Below are 22,531 nucleotides of genomic sequence, written 5' to 3' on the forward strand. Positions count from 1 at the left end.
TAAAATATCTAGTATATAGTCAACAAAACAGTTACTGCTTTTTTATTTTGTAATGAAACATAAGTACCATATATAGAGCTCATAGAAAGCAGTATAATTGACATACTATGGTGGATACTTGAGACTAAGGTTAAATAATTTGGCTAAGCTCACAGAGCTGGCAAGTGGCAGACCAAGCAGCCTGATTCCAAGTCCCAAGCCTTCCCCATTGTATCAGACTACTCAAAGGATACACTGCCTGAATAGTTGTGGCTGGATGACACTGGCTCTGTAGTGCTGAAATCAGCTTCTAAAAGTAAGCTTGCTGGGTTTTGGCAGCTACAATAAACTTTGGAGCCCAGCAAATTGTATGACAATAATTGCATCTCCAACCATGTTTCAGGCTGCAGGTTGCCAGCATTGCCAGCACCGAGATGTCACTTAGTGTCTCAACCTGATCCTGGGGTTGACACGTGGGGATAGGGGCAATAAAGGCACCAGGAAAGTGAAGCCAACTGGCCACAAATAAGATCAACAAAAGTTACAAGGACACACTGAATTAAAAATCAAATTTCACCACCTTTTAGTAGATGAATAGAAGAATGCACTTGATAAGAAACCATCGTCATTCATCTTTTTTGGCCAAAGGTTATATAGTTATATATATAATTTTGTATATATAACTACAGTTATATAGTTCTGTAGCTGAGCTTCAGGCCAGTCTGCAATATCTGTCGCACATGAAGTGAACAAGTGTTGACTGGTTAATCTGCCTGGCCGTCCCCAGAACCCCCTGGGGCTGTCTTTGCTTGTGAAGGGCGGTGGCTCCTTTAGCTTGCGGGATGACTTCTTGGGAGTGAAGACACCTAAATTTCTCTCCGCGGTGTCTCTGGCCCTGGCCTAGCAGCTGTACACACTGAGGTTGACCAGCTTCACCCTTCCTTTCTGAGATAACTCTGCAAGGACGTCAGTTTTGTGATCTTTGCCACAGCTGTCGCTGAGTCACTGCGCTCATCACTCTGTGTGGGCCAAATAGATCTGTTCCCTGCCCCTCCCCTGTTGGCCATCATACTGTTGGTCATGAGCAGGACCTTGCCAGACTGTGACTGGCTCAGAGTGACATCCTGCTGCTGGGAAGACATCTCACTGAGCATGGTGGACCCTCACCCATTCCTTGCCGCCTTACCACCACCTCCATCTGGAGTGCTGCTCTTCCAGCTTCCTCCTCAGATTTCTAGTGCCTCTCCCCTTTCCTTCCCCAAACGTGATGTCAGTCACTTTGCCCAGGGTTCCTGCCCACTCTTCACCAAGAATCTGCTGCTGTTCTTCCTGGTGTCCAGCTAGTCTGCTTTTTCTAGCCTCCCTTGCAGTGAGTTGTACGTGACCATGGTTTGGAACAACTGAGTTTTAGACAATTGAATATGGATGACTTGGCTCATACATCTGCCGCACCAGTGAGTGATACAGGGGACATCCAAGCTTCTCTACATCTGTTCTGCCACCCCCTTACCCACACCGTTCTGGATGCCTGGGATGGTTATGCTCAAGGTGACTTTGGAAGTTATGTGGTAAACAGGGCAGAACCTCCATCAGTCTGGGTCCATAAGTGGCCACTTAGACCAGAGCTGCCTTTGACATGCCTGGAGGATGAGAAAAAAGAAAAAAACATTTGCTGTTTATTTGTTACCAGTATAAAACGAATACCAGGAACCTCCACGCAGTTGGTGGGAACACTGAGGTACAGGATTGGCTTCCTTCTGTTTGCCCACTGTGTAGGTGATTTCCCTTCCTGCAGAAGTATCTGGAGTTTGATGGCATTTGGGAACAATTAAAATGACAGTGTTCTCCTGATAGCCTACCCCGTGGACCAGAGGACACTGCCGTCGCTGGTACAGGGAGAAGGTGCAGCATTTTGTAGGTCACTAACGATCCTCTTTTTCCTGCCATTGGAATCATCTGTCATCATCTAGACTATGACATTGACTTTTTCTCCATCCACAAGGCACAAGTGAAAGATGACCGTATTATTTGTCAGCAGGCAAATGTACTTCAGCCAGGCTGGCCAGTATGCCCCATCCTAACCCGCTGCCACCAATGGACTGTATGAGGGGGCTTTCAATTTCGTCAAAATCAATAGGACACTTATTCTACTGGTTCACGGTTGAGAAAATCACCTAAGTGCCTGAATTGCCTCGGAGGACAACAAACCAATGAATTCGGACTTGGGGAAAATGTCATGTGGGCATCTGCTGTCTAAACAGGCTGGTGCTGTAAGGTCAGGGAACCATTTTTATAGTAGCAGCTGTAAATCTCAGGACTTGGACTCGGCTCCCCACACATATCCTTTCTCGGTCCTAGACAAGCTCCCTTCTCAGACTCTAGAACACTCAGAAGGACTCAGCATGGTGGGATTCGGAGTTCTCATGACACGTTCTGAGAGAGGTTAGGGACTTCAGTCCTCGCCCAAAGCAACGAGACAGCCATCTGCCAGAGAGGACCAAGTGTCTAAGGGAGCAACTGCATTAGAATTTGAGAATCAAACAAGTGCCCCAGACTGGAATAAACCCCCTCCAGTCAGCACGTTCTCTATCACAGCACAGTTGAGGAGCATAATCTGAAGCCAGGAAGAGAAGCAGCAGGTGCCTAAAGAGATGGATCAGCCCGCTCACTTGTAGGCCACAGTACACACTGTGCATTGATGGTGATAGCAAAGAGATTATACATCATAGTGGGCATTTCATATCTTATTCAAATCCCACAGATGAGACATTCACAGGTCTTGGCAAATAGAAAATTCAACATCAACTCAAGTGGCTGATAAAATCGCAGTCACCATTGTTGGGTATCCCCCAGCCTCAAAGCCCAGTTTTCCAAGGATGAATTCAAACACCTCACAGTTCTCCTTCAGTGGTCATTTCATTCAGTGTTAAGTCCCAGGAATATTTCCCCCCTAGGAATGTTTGCCACTAAAATTCAGAGCCCATGACATTGTATTAAATAAATCCTTTGAGTATGTCTCTAACGAACATTTAGCCAGGCAATATATCTTGATAGAACAATTGTTCTTCAAAGTAGTGTGGCCTACAAGAGTCTTCTCCCTGCTTGCCAGCTCAATTCTTATTTTTGTTTGAAAAGCAGAGAGAGAGAGCAAGAGGGATGCAGAGAAAGAGAGAGAGAGAGAGAGAGAGAGAGAGAGAGAGAGAGATTTTCCATTTACTAGTTCACTCCTCAAATGTTTGCAGTAGCCAAGGCTGGGCCACCTGGGACTCCATCACGGTCTTCCACATGTAGGCAGGGACCCAAGTACTTGAGCCATCATTGCTGCCTCCCAGGGTGCACATTAGCGAGAAGCCGGAATCAGGAGTGCAGTTGAGACTTGAAGCAGGCACTGTAACAAGGGCTGTGAGCATCCTCAGGGGCATCTTAATTGCTGCACCCAGCGCTCACCCTGTGGGCCCCATTCTTACACTGCAGATCAGTCAGTCAACAGAGAGCTAGCTATGTGAACAAACGCATAGCTGGATGGAGTATGACAGTTTCCACAAGGTGCTGATGACGGACCCTTGCTCTTTCGTTTTGAAGAGATGAGGGGAAGGCTGTATGTGAACAGGTGGCTTCTTCAAGCTGAAGGTAGATGGGCGGTAGGTTTCTCCAGAGTGGGGCAGTCCCTGTGAAAGTGGATAGCACACTGTGCGGGTGGTGAGCAGAGCCCCAGGCTGGTGCTGGGAGAGCAGCCCATGCCATATGCACTGGGAGCCTCGCTTCAAAGGCTCCCTTAGTCCTTGCACTGGCCACAGGGAGCGAATCTGTGGGAGCTGAGGCTCCGCTGTGCCACTGAAGCTGCCCATAACCTGGGAAAGAGAAAAATGAGAAAGGAGGTGACTTGATACCCAACAGCTGTTCCCTTCTGGCATCAAACCTGCTAAGGAGACAGTGATTCCTAAGGTTTATAAAGACACAATGTCTGTTACCGTTTGAAGTTTTATTTATTTATTTTTTGAAGATTTATTTATTGATTTGAAAGGCAGAGTTAGAAAGAGAGGGAGAGGGGCCGCACTGTGGTGTAGCAGATAGAGCTGCGGCCCACAGTGCTGGCATCCCATATGGGCGCCAGTTTGAATCTACTTCCGATCCAGCTCTCTGCTATGGCCTGGGAAAGCAGTGGAAGATGGCCCAAGTCCTTGGGCCCTGCACCCATGTGGGAGACCTGCAAGAAGCTCCTGGCGTCTGGCTTCAGACCAGTGCAACTCCAGCCATCGTGACCAACTGGGGAGTGAACCAGCGAATGGAAGATCTCTCTCTCTCTTTGCCTCTGCCTCCCTGTAACTCTGTCTTTTAAGTAAATAAACAAATCTTAAAGAAAAAAAAGGGGGAGACACATACATACACACACACACACACACACACACAGATCATCCACCTGTTGGTTCACTTCCCAAATGTCCATAACAACCAGAGCTGGGCTGATCCAAAGCCAGGAGTCAGGAGCTTCTTCCGGGTCTCCCACGTGGGTGCAGGGGCCCAAGCACTTGAGCTGTCCTCTGCTGCTTTCCCAGGAGCATTTGCAGGAAACTCAATCAGAAGTTGAGCAGCCAGTACTCAAACCGGTGCCCATATGGGATGCCAGTGCCACAGACGGCAGCCCTACCCACTATGCCACAGCGTCAGCTCCTATTTTTTTCTTTTTAAATTAAAGTGAATCGAAACTATTCCTGGAAATGTTTTGGGTGTGCGGGAGTATCATAGACACTACAGCAATCGATCATCCCAGAGATTTACCCTCTCCAAGGATGCTCAGCCCTCCCAAAGACTCCATCTTTTAGTGGATCCTTCTGCCCAGAGGAGAAGGAAACTCTTCCTACTAACTAAAGTACAGCTGAGAATCACATCTGTCATTTGTAAGAGGAACTCGGAGAGACATTCTCTGCACGTCTTGTTTGAAACTGAGGCAGTGTGGAAGAGTGTGCCTCGGGTACAGGAGGGCAGCTACTGGAGGACCTGGTAGTCAGACGTGTGGTGTTTTATCACAGCTGCGATTCTGAGGATCCTGACTCTGGCGAACAGAGCAGGGGCATGGTGTGCCAAAATCTACGAAGGGGTGTCAAAAAGGTGGTAGAAAACGGAATTGAAAATTTACAAAAAAATCCATGCATCTGTATTAATGGTCTTCAAAAAGTCCATGGAAAAGGTGTATTATGGAAAACTATGCATAGATTTCAGCATCGTTTTGCACCAAAATAAACATCTGTTCATTCTGTTTTCCACAGGCTTTTTTTAAAAGATTTATTTATTTATTTGAAAGTCAGAGTCACACACAGAGAGGAGTGAGAGAGAGAGAGGTCTTCCATCCGCTTGTTCACTCCCCAATTGGCCGCAATTCCTGGAGCTGTGCCAATTCAAAGCCAGGAGCCAGGAGCTTCCTCCGGGTCTCCCACGTGGGTGCAGGGGCCCAAGGACTTGGGCCATCTTCCACTGCTTTCCCAGGCCATAGCAGAGAACTAGACAGGAAGTGGAATAGCTGGGACTTGAACCGGTGCCCATATAGGAAGCCAGCACTGCAGGCGGCGTCTTTACCTACTCTGCCACAGCGCCGGCCTCTCCATGGACTTTTTGGAGGACCTTCACATATATGGGTTTCTCCTGCTGGGAGGTTTGTCCTGGACATCACCCTCATCACCATAACACACTTCCCCCGCCTCCTCAGTGCAGTTAGCTGGCACCATGCCTCCTCTGCACCAAGCCCTATCACAGGTACTTCATTGTATCACTGAGAATAATAATCCGCACACAAATCCCACGAGATGGTTTCCTTCCCACTCTTATGGTGAGGCCACAGAGGCTCAGAGAGGTGAAGTGACTTCCTCGAGGAAACACAGAGAGTCAGCAGCTGACCTTGCCTTGAAATCCAGGTGTGTGGCGGCCCTGGGTTCTCAGCAAGGTGTTCAGGCCCCACCTGCCGATGGGAAGTCTGAGGCCTACCTGTGTCGCGGTGGAACCAACTTTTCTTGCAGATGGTTTCTTTTTAGAGAATTTTTGTTTTCATGTGTTCAGCAGGGCCTGTGCCTTTCTCTCACCCCAAATTGCTTCCCAGAGTAAGCTGAGCATTGGGGAGAAAAGGAACTAAAAATTATGTGCTGTGAATCTCTCCCAGGAGGAAATGTCATGCTGATTCCGCACAGGCCAAAAGCTCAGGTGTATTTTACGCGGATTTTCTCAACTGGTGACTTCAGCCTTTCTGCATTTGGCACCTATTAGGGGCTCTCCAGGGGCCTCCTGCTCCACAGACCCTCCTCCCCGAAGATACTGCCGTCCAGTCAGGAGGCAAAACAGACACACAAAGTAAGCAATTAGGACAGGGAAGTGTCAAATTGTGTGGCGCCGCTGCTGGAAGTAAATACTGTGGTCGCGAAGAAGAAACACTTTCCTAGGGGTGCGGGGCCGGGCGCATTAACGGGCTTATTTGGGGAGATGTTGAATTTAAGGAGATGAGGTTTTCCCAGCCTCTGACACGTGGACGTAGCTGGCAGTGGAGAATCAGAGTTAGGGGAGTGGGCAGGCATGGAGAGGGCTTCTGAGTTCTATGTGGGGACAGCAGGAAGGGCTTGGGGTTTCAGCTGACAGGGAGACCAACAGGCTGAGGATGAAGGGGCCCCACAGCCCGAGGCCTGGAAGAGAGAGAGCCAGGGATGGCTGCAGGACAGAAGCGAGACTGTGTGAGGGGGAGGGAGCATCTGTAGCGTCACCAGCCAGAGGGTGAGCAGGATGAGGGTGGCACCTGAGCTCTCTCTCGTAGGGGCCTGGCTATGATTCCATGATTCTGAATTCCTCACAGGGACGAAGGCCGTTCCTGCCCCCAGCCTGGCCCAGGAAGACTTGTGACTTCACAGCCTCAGTTTACCTACCTCAGCGACACTGACACAACCTATTTGGGAGCCAGAAGACTGTAAACTTAGAGATCTGTGCAGAGTCCAAGGTTTATGACGTGATGAAATCAAGGAGTTTCCTTACAAACAGCGAATTGATACTGCGTGTTTGAGTACGTGATGTCTTCTCATTTCGCCAGCATTTCAGATGTTTGCAGGCAGTGCTCGGGGGACACAGAGATGCCCCCAAGGGAGCTGAGAAGCCAGCACCACCCTTTAGGGCTGGCCTTGCACTGGGAGCCAGTGCTGCGCCAATCAGCAAAGCCAGGTAACTGTTCAGAGAAGTAATTGCATCTTTGGCAAGGGACTCACTGGTCACATCAGTATTGGTCTGTAGGAACCGAAATGCTGAAAGACTCAATATAACAAAATCATCAAAAGCCCACGGACCAAAGTAATTTTTGAGAAATTTATGAGCATTGTAATTCACTCTGAAAAGGTCAATCAGAAAACTCAAAGGGCATTAGGATGTGCTGTAGACAAAGAATTTGCCCAAGGCTAATGTATCAGGGCATTAAAACGTGTTAGCCCTGCGACTCATTTTTTACCCATCTACCCTTTGGAATGGCAGGGACAAGGAATACATGTACACCTACACCTGGGCCAGATGTGGCCCAGGCAAGTGCGAAAGTCTTTCCAAGTAGCCCAGCCACAGGAGGTTCAGGATCCAACCCGAGCCAGTCCTCCCCTAACCCTGGCACACACACCATCTTAATTACTGTCCTAACAAACATACCTCATCCTGTGCCTGATCCTTTAACAAACATTGCTTGTATAATGAATAAGAGCCCCACACTGAAATGGCCCCACTGTGGAACTAAATAGGATACAGCTGTCAGAGCTGCTGATGTGAACTCCACGGGGTGGTGCATCTGAGAGCATCCCCAAAGCCTGAGGGAAGGGGTTCTGGGGAGGGCACCTGTGTAACAGCCACATCGTGCTGTGTTTCACTCTCAGCCAGAGAAGGACAAGGAGAGCCAAGCTGTAGATTTAATTCAGGACAACCCCGTCGGTGTCGGCAAAGATGGGATACACGGTGCCGGCTAGTTAGGGACTGGGACTGTGCCCTGATGGAGGACGTTGAAGACAGCCACTGCCATTTCAAGTGGTTTTGCCCCAGCTGACAGCATGCAGGGGTGGCCTGTGGCTCCTCTGCAGATTCTGGTACAAACTGACATTCATAACTCACGAATTCTTAGCAACTCTGCTAGCTAACTTGTTTAACATCATTGCTGCTTCTCTTGTTTTGTTTTAATTTTTTAAAATTTATTTATTTGGAAGGCAGTGGGACAAAAAAGAAGAATGGTAGGAAAGATCTTCCATCCACTGGTTCACTCCCCAAATGGCTATAACAACCAGGGCAGGGCCAGGCCAAAATCAGGAGCCAGGAGCTCCATCCTGGGCTCACACATGGGTGACAGGGACTCAAGCACTTGCGCCATCATCATCTGCTGCCTCCCAGGCGCATTAGCAGGAGGCTGAATCAACTGGAGGAGCCAGGACTGGAGGCAGGCAGTCTGGTCTGGGATGCAGGCATCCCAAGCAGCGGCTTACCCTGCTGTACCACAACACAACACCCACCCCCAGCCTCTCCTCATTTCAAAGTTGAAACTCGGGGCCAGCACTTTGGCGTAGCGGGTAAAGCCACCGCCTCCAAGTGCCAGCATCCCATATGGGCACCGGTTCGAGTCCCAGCTGTTCCACTTCCTGTCCAGCTCTCTGCTATGGCCTGGGAAAGCAGTTGAAGATGGCCCAAGGACTTGGGCCCCTGCACCCACATGGGAGACCTGGAAGAAGCTCCTGGCTCCTGGTTTTGGATTGGCGCAGCTCCGGCTGTTGGGGCCAACTGGGGAGTGAACCAGTGGATGGAAGACCTCCCTCTCTCTCTCTCTCTCTCTCTCTCTCTCTCTCTCTCTCTCTCCTTCTATCTCTGTGTAACTCTTTCAAATAAATAAATAACTCTTTTTTAAAAAAAGTTAAAACTTATCATTTGTCCCTCTCACCTTCAGGGCTATTTGTGAAGAGTTTGATGAAGAGTTGAGGACAAGAATCACTGAGTGTTTATTCACTGTCCCTTGTGGGTTACACACAAGAAAAAGACATGGATTTACCCTCCAGGGGATGTGTACTTGATTGGTACAGATAAAGTACACGGACACAACATAGTGAGCAGATAATGGCTGGTTAGTGCGACCGGAACAAGAGCCAGATGTTGGGGTCTTGGCTGTAAATGGCAACGGAATTCAGAAAACAAGGGGACTAGCTAACCAATGGAGGCTTCATCGTTTCTAAGTTGAGTGCACTTGGTTAATTCTCAAGAGATCTTCATGTGGCCGGTGCTGTGGCGGAGCAGGTTAAAGCCCCAGCCTGGGCGCCAGTTTGAGTCCTGGCTGCTCCACTTCCAATCCAGCTCCCTGCTAATGTGCCTAGGAAAGCAGCAGAGGATGGCCCAAGTCCTTGGTACCCCGTACACACGTGGGAGACCTGGAAGAAGCTCCTGGATCCTGACTTCAGATTGGCTCAGCTTTGGCTGTTGCAGTCATTTGGGGAGTGAACCAGCGGATGGAAGATCTGTGGGTGTCTCTACCTCTCTCTATCTCTTTCAAATAAAATAAAAATCTTTTTTTTTTTTTAAAGACATCTTTATGTGATGGGCACCATCTCACCAAGGATCAGCTGGAATCTCAAAGAGGTTAAGTGACTGATGAACTGCAGGACCCGAGTTCTCACTGGAGTCTCTAGGGCTTTAGGACCCAGCACTCATAACCGTGGCACATGAGTGGGTTCTCGTTTGGGGATCGTGGGTCCAAGCATCCCCACTCCTCAGTGGTTGGATTTCTGGATCGGGGTCAGGAGTGTTTTCCTCGGAGTGTGATTTGTTCTTGGCAGAAGGCAGCAGCAGGTTGAGAGTGGCTTAGCGAGGCTTCACGACACAAGGGGAGGGTCTCGTGCCGCTCCTCGGTTCAGAGCCTCCCACAGTGTCCCGCACCCTCTGATGTCCAAGACAGCTTTCGCAGGTGAGCGGGTCTCTGCAGCCTGCTGCGCCGCCGCTTCATTACCGGAGCTGAGAAGAACAAGATGGATCGGAAGCAGAGGGGGAACGAGCACTCGGCTACCTAATTGGTCACTGCCGCGCGTGTGTCCTCAGGGGACAGAGCGCACAACCAGAGGTAATAGTTTACACACGTACTCTTGAGCTGTGCAATAGACGGAAAAGGGTCCCAGATGGATTGGGCACGGGCTTAGTTCCGGGATTAGGATGAGACAGTGGGTAATTATTGAGTGGCAGGGCCTCCGCCGTGATTAGGATCTGCAAGCCTGTCCCCTCCTTCAGAGGAGAGCATTGATAAAGATAAACCGTGCTGCTCCGTGCCCCTCCTGCGGCACACAACAACACATTTCAATCTAACAGGATCAGGTCTCCACTTTGATCACAATCTGTTACCTAGATGTCTCTGCAAATTAATCAGTCCTGCTTGTTTAGCTCCAGTCAGTTTGTACTGCTAAATTAATAAATGTACCAGGAGCAACAGAACACGTAATTAAATTCTACAGTTTAATCTCCACATAATAATTTTGACCTCAGTCTGGGTCCTCCGCTGTCGCCAGTAGACAGAGAGAACCCCAACCTTCCACGGCTGGTTTCCACCACAAGCCACCCTCCAGGTGAACTCCTGGGCTCCGAAAGCTGCAGACATCCTGTTACCAAAAAACATGAAAAGCAACCCAAAAACCGCATGCTGCACTTCCAGGCAGAGGAAGTCGGTGAGCTGAGCGGTTGGTAGCTTGAGCCAGTTTGGGAAAGTGCCATTTTGGCAAAAAAAGTACAGGAAAACCCTTGTTTCAGAAACAAAGGATGCAGGCTTGCCAGGGTGAGCGCCCTAGGAGACTGAGAAGAGCGCCCCGCTGGCAGCCTGGGAGCTCCCTGGGAGAGAGCGGAGCCTGGGCGCGGGCCCCTCCCTGCCCGAGGGCCTGATGGACAAGTTCCGCTTTGATGCAGGGTCCTCAGCTGATCCCCGCACCTGACGCTGAGCCCGACTCAAAACCCAACTTGGATTTTCCCGTAGGTCTACAGGGTGTTTGCTGTACCGGTACCTGTTAGGAATGGTGAAAACGTTTGTTGTTTGTTTTGTGAAGGCTTCTATTTACTCTTCAAAGCTGGCTACTTTAGTGTTGGCGAACACATAGACAGTTATCTGATAATCAAGGTGAACTGTTGCGTATGACTGGGGTGGCATTTTTGCTGTCTTCATGGGCAGTTCATTGTGCTGGCACCCCTCTCCTGGTTTCTGGAAGCAATGGAACCAGGACAAGAAGTCATCATTACTGTGTCTGGGAAAGCAGCGGAAGGTGACTCAAGTCCTTGGACCCCTGCCACCCACGTGGGAGATCCTGAGGGAGTTCCTGGCTCCTGGCATCTGCCTGGCCCCTGCCATTGTGGCCATTTGGGGAGTGAAACAGCAGATGGAAGATCTCTCTCTCTCTTTCTCTCTCTCTCCCTCTCCCTCTCTCCCTCTCTCTCTCTCTCCCCCCCTCCCCCCAAGTCCACCCCTTTCAAATAGATAAAGAAGTCTGTGGGGCCAGCATGGCGGCACAGCGGGTTAAGAAGCCATCAGTTGGGTGAGAGCTGGGAGATGTGGCCCAGCCTGGGCTCTGCCACCCCCCACTGGTGACCAGCTCAGGGCACCTAACTTCTGCGGGTCTCCGTTTTCCCATCCCCCACATCAGAGGGTTTGGACTGCATCATCTCCAAGAGACCCAAGTTCTGTGTGTCTGTGTTTCCACTTCCACCGACTCAAGTGGGAATCAAGGCCGTTCCGGGAATAACGCGAACCCAAGCGACTTTTTTTTCTCCCTCTCTCGCTCCGTGATTAGGGTATTTCAGGCAAAGCTGGTTCTGGAGTTGAGTTTTTAACCTGAATTCGTAGATAATTGCCTCAGTTGTGTCACTTAATTGTGTGTCTGTCAGCACAGGCTTGATGTTGCTGCCAGACAACCAATGATTAAAGTATTTGATTAAATATTCAGCAGCGTGGGATTCTCATTCAGTACAGGGCTGCGTGTGTGAGAGGGTGGCAGGGGTAGGGGAAGGATTAGACATAATTTGAGAGCGTGTGATATTTGGGTCACCAATGTTTTACCTAGAATGAATTGATTTCATTTAAAAAATAACTTGGTCTTGTCACAAAAGAACTCCAACATAAATTAAACATGAGGGATGCAGCTGTGCAGTAAGATGTTAAAATACAGATGATTTCTGGGTAAAAAAAAAAAAAAGGAAGGCTTAAAGGAAAGGTTTTAACCTGAAATTAATTCAAGTATTATTTACTTAAATACTCTGGCATGCATTTGTGTAAATACAACATCTATCTTTAGAAGAATGACTTTATTTCAGCACTCTCAATTATAGATTACAAACAGCTACTGGAGAAAGGAAGGGTAGTGTGTGTACCTTCCTGGGTCTCATCTGAAAAGGTGGAGAGATTAAAAAAAAATGGATTTCATGTTTATAATAGAATAACTCATCGCTGCTTATATGAGACAATTTGTATTGTGAGTCCCCTTTAAGACTTTCCTAAAAGTGCCATCAGTATCATTTAAGATGTGGAATTCCCTGAGGAAAACCTATTAAAGGGTCTGTATGTCACCAATGCGAATAACAAATGAATTAATTATGACTTGTGCAATTACAAGGAATGGTTAATGAAGCCATAATGACCAGACTCTGGTGGTTAATTTTCAAAGCACAGTGAGAGGGAAATGTGGCAAAAGGTCCCCAAAGAAAACAATGAGCTCTGTGTACCCACCTTGGAGGCAGGGTCTTTGCGCGCGCCGTGGGACAGGGTTTAGAAGCACACTTACTACTGGGCTGGAGCTCTTCCTCCTGTCTGTCCCCAGCTGGCCATGGCTCCAGATGTCCCAGCAGCAGCAGTGTGGCCACACCAGCAGCAGCGATCTCTCAGTTCCAGTTGACTAGGGTTCCAGAACTCGTAGTTTCTTACTTGAAGGTCATGGCAAGAGGGGAAAGTTGGCAGAAACCAAGTTTCAGTGACGACGTGGATTTTATTTAGCAAGAAAAATAAAGGGCATAGCAGGTAAAGCCGGTATCCCATATGGGCACCAGTTCAAGTCCTGGCTGCTCCACTTCCGGTCCAGCTCCCTGCTGTGGCCTGGGAAAGCAGTAGAAGATGGCCCAAGTGCTTGGACCCCTGCACTCGCATGGGAGACCTGGAGGAAGCTCTTGGCTCTTGGCTTCGGATCAGTGCCGCTCCGGCTGTTTCAGCCATCTGGGGAATGAACCAGCAGATGGAAGATCTTTCTTTCTCTGCCTCTGCCTCTCTCTAACTCTGCCTTTCAAATAAATAAATAAATAGATAAATCTTTTTTTAAAAAGGGAAAGAGAGAGAGAGAGAAATTAAAAATTAAGTGAGCAGGGGCCAGCATTGTGGCACAGCAGTTTAAGCCACCACCTGTAACTCTGGTATCCCATATGGGCTCCACTTCCTATCCAGCTCCCTGCTAATGGAATGCAGTGCAGTGGCGGATGGCCCAACTACTTGGGTCCCTGTACCCACATGGGAGACCTGGATGGCGTTCCTGGCTCCAGGCTTTGGCCTGGCCCAGCCCCAGCCATTGCAGTCATTTGGGGAATAAACCAGCGGGTGCTAGATCTCTCTCTCTCTCTCTCTCTCTCTCTAACTCTGCCTTTAAAATAAGTAAGTAAATATTTTCTTTAAAAATGAACAAAGTGAGATACAGTAGAAGAGTAAGGGGATGGGTATTTAGCCTCCATATATAAGGTACCCCTGTCCCATATTGGATCAGAATGGCGGGGCAAACACCCACCTGTGGCTCCTGACGCCAGCTGCATGCTAAGGCAGGAGGCATGGTGATGGCTCATGTGTCTGAGTCTCCACCACCCACCTGAGGGACTGGATGGAGTTCCCAGCTCCTGGCTTCAGCCCTGGCCCCGCCCAGGCTGCTCATTGCAGGTATCTTGGGAGTAAAACGGTGAACGGAAGCTCGCTCTTGGTCTACCTGTCTCCCAAATAAATAAAACAACAAAGAAAAGTCAGGAAGTAGGAGGGAGTCGGAGGGGAGGCTGGTGCTCAAACCCCAGGCCATGCCTGGGCCTCTGACTTCCTCAGCCAGGTCGGTTTTCTCATCTGAACAAGAAGGGGGTGGGCCAAGCTTCTGTGAGTATGTCACAGACGAGTGTCCATGACATCCGTGTTCAACAGCCTGAAAAGCAGTTGCGACGAGGGAAGAGCCGTGCTGACTTCTTTTGCTGGTGACTAGAGTGGGAAGGGAACGGCGACGTGTTTGTGACTGAGAAAGGAAAGCAAACCAGGAACTTAGGAGAAATATGAGCGCTGATACTCCTCATAGTGAAGCTGTAGTAAGATTTTAATCTGGCGTCCTGCTGATTGCCCAGACATCTACCGTCTTATAAAACACAGACACACACACACACACACACACACACACAGACCCAGGCTACGGCAGACATATGTATAAGATCGGGGATGCAAAACCACCCTGTTGTATTGTTAGTGAATGAGAGGCCTGTTTGTAGGGTTTTTTTTTTTCTTTTTTCCTAATGTTGGAGGAGAGAGCTTGAATTCTCACAACAGTGAGGAAACTCGCATCTAGATCTGTGGCAGGCTCCTGCCAAGCCTTTCTTCCTGGTGGAGCAGGCGCTGGAGGCCAGTCAAGGTGGAAGGGACGCTTATGAGGGCAAGGTCACGGTGCGGAAACCCAGGGGCCAGGTTCTAATGGCACCACCCCTTTCACCACCAATGAATGCATTTATTCACCTCTGAGGATTGGGAATTAGTTGATATCTGTCAAAATAACAATGGGCAGCATCCAAAACACACAGAGGACTAAGTACTTGCTAGCTGGGTATTTTGATAGTGCTTTATCTGTGCAATCTACATTCACAGTTTTCCAAGTCTTAAATCCATGTCGAGGTTATATTAGCTGTCCATCTCTGATTGGTTCACCTTTTTTGAATGTCAAGGGATTTTCCAATAGGAAGCTGTCTTCAAAGACATCCACTGGGCCCCCTCAAGGGAGGTTCTTGTGCATTCTATTAAGTGCAGATATTGATGACCTACTGTGTGCCGAGCCCTTGACTAGATGCTGCCAACGTAGTGAAGAACCCACAGCCTACTCTCGTGAAATCAGCAATACAATGGGGCAGCCAGACAACTGATGCAGATGTGTGTAGTTTGTCTTCCATCAGGGCTGGAGGGGCCGGGGAAGCCCAGAGGCAGGGCACCTACTGTCGGTTGGGCTGAGAGGGGTTCTGAGAGAGAGTGCTTCCTGGAGGAAATTGACTTTGAACCTGAGATCCGAAGGATGAGGGAGAGGCAGAAGGGTGTAGATGTTCCAGGTGCAGGACGGGGGGCGGAACCTCAGAGTGCATATGATGGCGAGAGCAAATACAAGGGCACCTCGGAGAGACCATGGAAACACAGTGCGACAATGAGCTTCTTTTGGTGCCCAAATATTTGAAATCCGTGCATAGTTTTTTTTCACAGTATACGTTCTCCACAAACTTCCTAAAGACCCCTGTCTGCACTGAGTGCTTGCTATTTGCACAGCACTCTTCTAAGTACTTTTGATTTTTCGTTTAGAATTCCAGAATGGGACCGAAGGTAGCGTCAGTGAGAGATGCCATCGAACCAACTGTAGAGGCTGTGTTGACTCTGTATCTGAAACTGCTTCAGAAATAAAATACAGAAATGCTCATTGCAGTCGAAAATTGTGTCTGTCCTGCTTGTGGCAAGCAGTCCAAGCAAATATAAGCTAATTTCCCAGAAAGCTCAACTCAAAACACAGCAAGAGGGCACAGAAAGAAGCCCACCATCTACACAATGTTCCCCAGACTCCCAGTTCCCCTCACTAAGGACACACGATGCTAACTGTTGCTTCATTGTCACTCCAGAGTCATTTTACGTCCATTTACACCTGTTTGGATGGTTCTGCATGATGTCACGTGGTAGCACTCGGCACACGCGGTTCTAACTGACCAATGGGAAGGGCACAGATCCATATAAAGCATCCTTGTTTTTTATGGCCCTACTGGTAATTCATTTAACCTATTTTCTATTGAAATACAGAAAGAATTCCATAACCAACTAGTATGAGAGTACTTCCAAGAGTTTGTGGGGAAATGGAATTAAAAGGTAGTTTATTTTGGTGCAGAAAGTTTTGAAATCCATATTATGCATTTCCCATGAACTTTTTTTTTTATTTGACAGATAGAGTTAGACAGTGAGAGAGACAAAGGTCTTCCTTCCATTGGTTCACCCCCTAAATGGCTACTACGGCCAGAACTATGGCAATCCAAAGCCAGGGGCCAGGTGCTTCCTCCTCGTCTCCCATGCGGGTGCAGGACCCAAGCACCTGGGCCATCCTCCACTGCCTTCCTGGGCCACTGCAGAGAGCTGGACTGGAAGAGGAGCAACTGGGACCAGAACCCAGCGCCCATATGGGATGCCAGAGCCGCAGGCAGAGGATTAGCCAAGTGAGCCATGGCGCCAGCCCCTTCCGTGAACTTTTTCAAGACTTCTCATGTGCATGGATTTCAAATTTCTTTTGCAACAAATTAAAATTCTCTGAAAATTTTTAATTTGTTTTTTATTTGAAAGGCAGAGACAGAGACAGAGAGGTATCTCCCATCTGCTGGTTCACTTCCTAAATGCCCACAACAGCTGGAGGTGGGCCAAGCAGATGGTAGGAGCCTGGAAATCAACCCAGGTCTCTCAAGTAGGTGGCAGGGGCCCAGGCACTTGAGCCATCACCTTCCTCCTCCCAGAGTGCACATTAGCAGGAAGCTGGAATCTGGAGTGGAGCCAGGACTCAAACTCAGCCATTCCGACAGGGGATGTGGGTATCCCAAATGACCTCTTAACTGCTAGGCCAGATCCCTGCCCCCAAAACTTATCTTTTAATTCTACGTTCTATAATCTTTTGGAGTACCCTTGTATGTCCTGAGGAAGAATTCCCGGAAGTGGGATTGTTGGGTCAGCACGTGACAGCGCTCTCCAAACTGCTCCCCAGAGAGGCTGCGCTGACGTCAGTGCCTAGCTCCGTGCTCACTACTCAGCCCCATGCCCTTTCTTGGTGTGTGCTAATCAGATGGGTGAAAACAGATATCACGGTGTAGTTTTAAGTTGCATTTCTCTTCTCGGGAGTGACGCTTCACTGGTGTTTCTCTTCTCAGTGTCTCTGTGATGCACATGGGACTCAGGAGTGGACTTCAGGAGTGGAGGATCACTGAAGGACTGACACAGGCGCGCTCACGTGCTCTGAGTTGTGAGACCCTGGAAAAGAAAGGGGCAGAGTCCACAGCAAGACTCTCCGCAGACTGAAGGAAATGAATTAACAGCAAAGAAAGGCATTTGCAAAAGGTGAGGACTCAAGTTGCCCAAGTTATGTTTCTCTGCCTCGCTACTGAGGTTTTTCTACAGGGACCAAAGTCCATCAGAGAATCGCGATTCCATCAGGAGAGGTTTAGCTGCCAGGCTGCCACCTCCACAAATCTCTGACGAATTCCTGCTTGGAGGATCCTGAGAAAAGACTTCACTTTCCTTCAAAAGGGTCGACAGTAAATCCCAGTTGCTCCTAATTAGGCCTCCTGTTTTGTTAATTGCTCTGGGAACTCCCTGGAGAGGGTAGAATGCCCTGGGCCCACAGTGGTTTGGCTTCAAGTGTTAGCGATGGCCCCTTAAGAGCCAGGTCCACGGAGCCGCTGCAAGGGGCCAGCCTCCAGAGCCGCCCTGGAGGGTGTGGGAGCCGGCTGGGCTTGGGGACAGTCAAGCTAAGAGCCGCTGCACACCCGGCTTCCTCCTTGCATAGAAAGGAATCTGTAAAAAGTTGCGGGTAACCACAGCCCCGTGAAATAGTCTTCTGAAAGGTTGCATTGGCTTACTGGGTTTCAGCACCGCTGTCCAGACATGTGCCTCATTTGGGAATTGTCCGCACGTGAGTGTTACCACCGCCATCTTCATCTGCGCTGCCGTCCGACTGAGGGCTTCTAAGCCACTTCCATGTGTGCTAATATGCTGTAGCACATTCGCTTCGCCCCTGGTAGGCACAGCTGGGGCCGTTGTCCTGGAGTCACTTGAAGCTCAGGGGGAGGAGTCCACCGGACAGGAGACGTGAAGAGTCAGTGCTGGAACTGAAACCCATGTTATTGTGTTAGCTCCTTAATGCTATTCTGAGCTCAGAAATCTCACTCACTGAAGATATATGAGAAATAATTATGTAGATCATATTCATATCATTATTAAAGTATTAAATAATATGTTAATTACATTATGTCTATAGAGAATATTTATATTGCATATTTCCTAATTCAACACATATTTATTGAACACCTACTGCGTGTCGGCACCATTCAAAGTGTGGATGGTAAAGCACTGAACGCAACAGCAAGGTCTTTGCCACTGAGGAGCTGACCCTCTGGTGGGGGACAAATTATAAAATTATTATCGTAAATTATAAAAAATAAGCTGTGATTTATCATGCAATTTTTATCATCCAAACCATTTCCCTTTTGAGTATGAAAGAGTTTTAATAATTACTCTGGGACAACAGATACAGACTGGCACTGTCCTGAGCAAAAGTGGACATCTGGTCACCCTAGGAATGACGAAAAACAAGGCTAATGAAATCACAGAGGCTGGTGACACAGAAGCAAGAGCCAGAGGCCTGGATTCCTGTTACCTTGGTTACCTGTTACCTTGGTTAATCACTTCAGTTGTCTATGGACCAATTTTCTCCAACCCCAAAGCAGTTATCAGCAACCTCGCCTGAGTCACTTGGGGAAATCCAAGTTCTATCTGCCAAGTGCAAGGTCTCTGTAATGATGCACAGTCTGGAAACTGGGTTCCGGTTCTTGCTCTTCCAGGAAGCCGCAGCATGTCCCTAGGGAGGTCGTCCTTGGGCCCGAGTTCCAGTCTCTCCAGCCCTTACTGTCATTCAGCGTTGCCTGAATTCTGCAGCCGGCGCCTTCTCAGCAGGAATCCATTTCCTCGGCTGTGTGGGGTGAGAGGAGTAGCAGCCCCTCTGCCTGTCTCATCCAGGGGCTGCAAGTGTGATCACAGCTCTTCAGGACGAACTATCCCCCAAGAAAATACTTGATCCAGCCTGGGCTTCTCAGGGCGGGGAGGGGAAACACAGTATTCCTTGCATTTTACACAATGAGGTGCGCGGGGCTCACCCAGAGGAGGGGACGCACACCTCTGGTTGGCAGTGCTGAGCTACCAAAATGAGGTGCGGTGGGAAGGGTGCTCCCCGAGCGGTGCGCACAGCTGCCTCTCCCACCTCTTAGGGTTGCCTTCAGACTGATAAAGCCGACAGTCCCTAAAGGTAGAACAATCGGGGAAGATATTGTGGTCTTCCCTTATTACACCTTCAAACGGGAAAGCCACACCCGTTCCACCCCCTCGTGCAGCTACATTCTGATTCCAAAGGCACCTGGACTGCCGCAAAGTAGCAAAGTACCTGTGCAAAAGCAGAAGCATTTTCCCAGCAGGAGGGGCTACCAACAAGAGAGGGAGGGACAAAGAGGAGAGGCCTCTCTGGCTGAGGGTGAACCTGCCCACCCGGACTCCCCCTAAGCTCCTGTCCCCCCAACAGGTCCTTTTTTCTCAGTTATTGGGAGGTACTAATGTGCTCCACATATGAAATTCATATCATTTGTGTTTGGCCTCCTCTGCCGTTGGAAGGGTTGCGAGGGGCACCATTTTAGAAATTAATTTGCTGGGTGTCCTGTCTATCTGTGAGGTGCAGGAGGAGGCCGGCCCGCCCGAGTATTTATCAGACACATGCCGCCCATCTGCCAGAGCCCGCTCGAGGAGGATTTGCGGTTAATCCTTCAGCCCCATCTGTAGGGGGTTCAAAATGCTGACCAGGAAGCTAGACAAGATGAGGTTTATTTAATTAGAAAAACGGCTCTGGAGGTTACTAGGAATCACTGGGAGGAAGGAAGGGCCTCTGGCCGCAGCGCTGTCTCTGGCCAGGGCGGAGCTGAAGGTGGGGAGCAGCGGGCAGAGGTGGTTTTGAGTTGGGCCTGGGGCAGTTTGTTTTGATTTTTCAGGTGGCTGTGGCCTCCCCCATGGGGGACGAAAGCTTCCTCCTTGGTCATGCGTGAACCAGAATCAGCAGCAGCTTGGACAATTCCATGGGAAGTTCAAGGTCACGGGTACAAGAGGTGATGCGGAGCCACAGATGACTGCTCTCGGTTTTCAAGTTTAGATCCAGACGCACAATGGTTTAGGAGCTTGGTGAGGCCAGGGCAAGAGGTGGGGCGGCTGAATCCCTGGCACTTAGGCTCACCTGCCCGGAGGCCAAAAGCAGCCTGGGGCTAACACCGTGAACCTACACTTTAGTCCTCAGAATTCACCAGAAGAGTCTTGTAACTGGGACTTATTGCCATTTGAGATCCATTTTTAAGGAAAGGGAAAACAGCAAAATTGCATTTCAATTTTGCTCCAGATGGAAGAAGTCGTTCCAAACAAACTAACCAGCAATGGCAGATTTTCTTTTATCGTGAAAATATCATCAGCGTCATTGGTTGCCGCAGGGCTGCCATTTGGGAGGACGGGGCAGGGGGCCTGTGCGTCTCCCGCTCAGCTGCGGCGGTCATTTCCTGGCCACATAAAGCAGGCAATTTCACTGGAGTGCTCCGAGACCAATGGTCCCCGCCTGCCTGGGGCGCTCTGCAGTGGTGTCCCTGCTGCCGCCCAGATTCCGGGACACTGGTCTCCCAGGGATCCTATTTTGGAGGCTTGAGCGTTTCCTTTTATTTTCTTTAAAGGTTATTGTTAGGGACCAAACACTCACCTGGGAATAGGTGTTCAATAAAAACAATTGTTTGGTAGACAGAACAAAACATTTATTTTTTAGAAATTGACAGCCACTCAGGAGTATGAAGCCCTGGCCTGGTCTCCAAATACACTCTGAGTCTCTCCCTCACACTGGGGGACACGTGGTTTGGAGCAGCGTGGGCTCCACGTAGCCTCAACCTTGCCCATTCGGCTCCCATTCAGAATTTCCCAGCATTCCTTTCTCCTGCCACCGTGGGAACTCCGGCTGACAAAGGACACCAGCAGGCCCAGAAAGGCAAGAGGAAAATGGCCCTCAGCTGTTTGAACTCATCAGGGAAAGAGAGCAAGCAGCAGTCATTGCGGAGGGCATTTGGGGAGACGGCGCCCCTGCTGTACACAGAGGTGTGCAATGCGCCCTGCACCAATGGCCTGACCGCATTTTAATTTTAACAGTGGACCAAGAGTCCATGGAGCCGGCGCCGCGGCTCACTAGGCTAATCCTCTGCGTTGCGGCGCCGGCACACCGGGTTCTAGTCCCGGTCGGGGCGCCGGATTCTGTCCCGGTTGCCCCTCTTCCAGGCCAGCTCTCTGCTGTGGCCCCAGAGTGCAGTGGAGGATGGCCCAAGTGCTTGGGCCCTGCACCCCATGGGAGACCAGGAGAAGTACCTGGCTCCTGCCTTCAGATCATCGTGGTGCGCTGGCCGCGGCAGCCATTGGAGGGTGAACCAACGGCAAAGGAAGACCTTTCTCTCTGTCTCTCTCTCTCACTGTCCACTCTGCCTGTCAAAAAATTTAAAAAAAAAAAAAAGTGTTCAGAAATAAAATTGCATCTAGTTTAAAAAAAAAAAAAAGTCCATGGAGACTGGGCCTCAGGTAGAACCTCTGACCACCTCGCTGCCTGCACGTCTCCTTCTGTGCCGGCCAACTGGCTACACTGGAATGCTGAAAGAAAAATAAAGAAAAGCCCAAAGACTCAGAATTAAATTCTAAAAGAGAAGCTACTCAGTTGCCGCTTTGCTTTCCCCGTTCAGGGAGATGTGTACTTTGTTTCTCTTCCGATCTATAGGAAGGAAGGTCGTATTGGTAAACCAAAAAATGGATGTTTTCCCCTAACTGTGGATGACTTATTTTACCTTGTAAGTAACAGTCTAAAATACCTCTGAAATCTGGTTATACGGATGTGCTATGCAGGGGCCAGCGTTGGAGCATCGTGGGTTGAGCTGCTGCCTGTGACAACCTGCATCCCATACGGGCGCTGATTCAAGTCCTGGCTGTTCCACTTCCCATCCAGCTCCCCGCTGATCCGCCGGGGATGGCTGTAGATGATGGCCCAAGTACTTGGGTCCCTGCCACCCACGTGGGAGACCCAGATGGAATTTCAGGATCCTGGCTTCGGCTTGGCCCAGCACTGACCATTGTGGTCATTTGTGGAGTCAACTCAATCCAGCTCTCCCACTTCCGTTACCACTGCCTGCCAGGATGCACACTAGCAGGAAGCTGGAGCCAGGCATTGAGCCCAGGGACTCCATTCAATATGGGATGGGAGTGTCTTAGAGGGAGAGAGAGAGGAAGAGAGAGAGAGAGAGAAAGTTCTTCCATCCACTGGTTCACTCCCCAAATGGCCACAATGTCTGGGGCTGGGCCAGGCTGAAGCTGGAAGCCAGGAGCTTCTCCCAGGTCTCCCACGTGGGTGCAGGGGCCCAAGGACTTGGGCCATCTTCCACTGCTTTCCCAGGCCATAGCAGAGAGCTGAATCGAAAGTGGAGCAGCTGGGACTTGAACAGG

At 49.5% G+C, this 22,531-nt stretch overlaps 1 long non-coding RNA gene across 2 annotated transcripts in view; it reads left to right on the forward strand.

Annotated features, from left to right (window-relative positions):
* Nucleotides 1–21,570, forward strand: part of LOC103351261 (uncharacterized) — a 76,164-nt gene extending 54,594 nt beyond the window's left edge. Inside the window, exons 3-6 of one of the 2 annotated variants that reach the window (XR_007910574.2) lie at nt 6,131–6,318; nt 6,812–7,170; nt 8,912–10,072; nt 17,137–21,570. This is a non-coding gene — a long non-coding RNA (uncharacterized lncRNA). The remainder of the gene's footprint in view (nt 1–6,130; nt 6,319–6,811; nt 7,171–8,911; nt 10,073–17,136) is intronic. The other variant, XR_011380445.1, reaches the window with a different exon arrangement.
* Nucleotides 21,571–22,531: the final 961 nt, after the last annotated feature.

The sequence above is a fragment of the Oryctolagus cuniculus genome, chromosome 12 (genome assembly GCF_964237555.1).
Source record: "Oryctolagus cuniculus chromosome 12, mOryCun1.1, whole genome shotgun sequence".
NCBI classification, from domain to species: Eukaryota; Metazoa; Chordata; class Mammalia; order Lagomorpha; family Leporidae; genus Oryctolagus; species Oryctolagus cuniculus.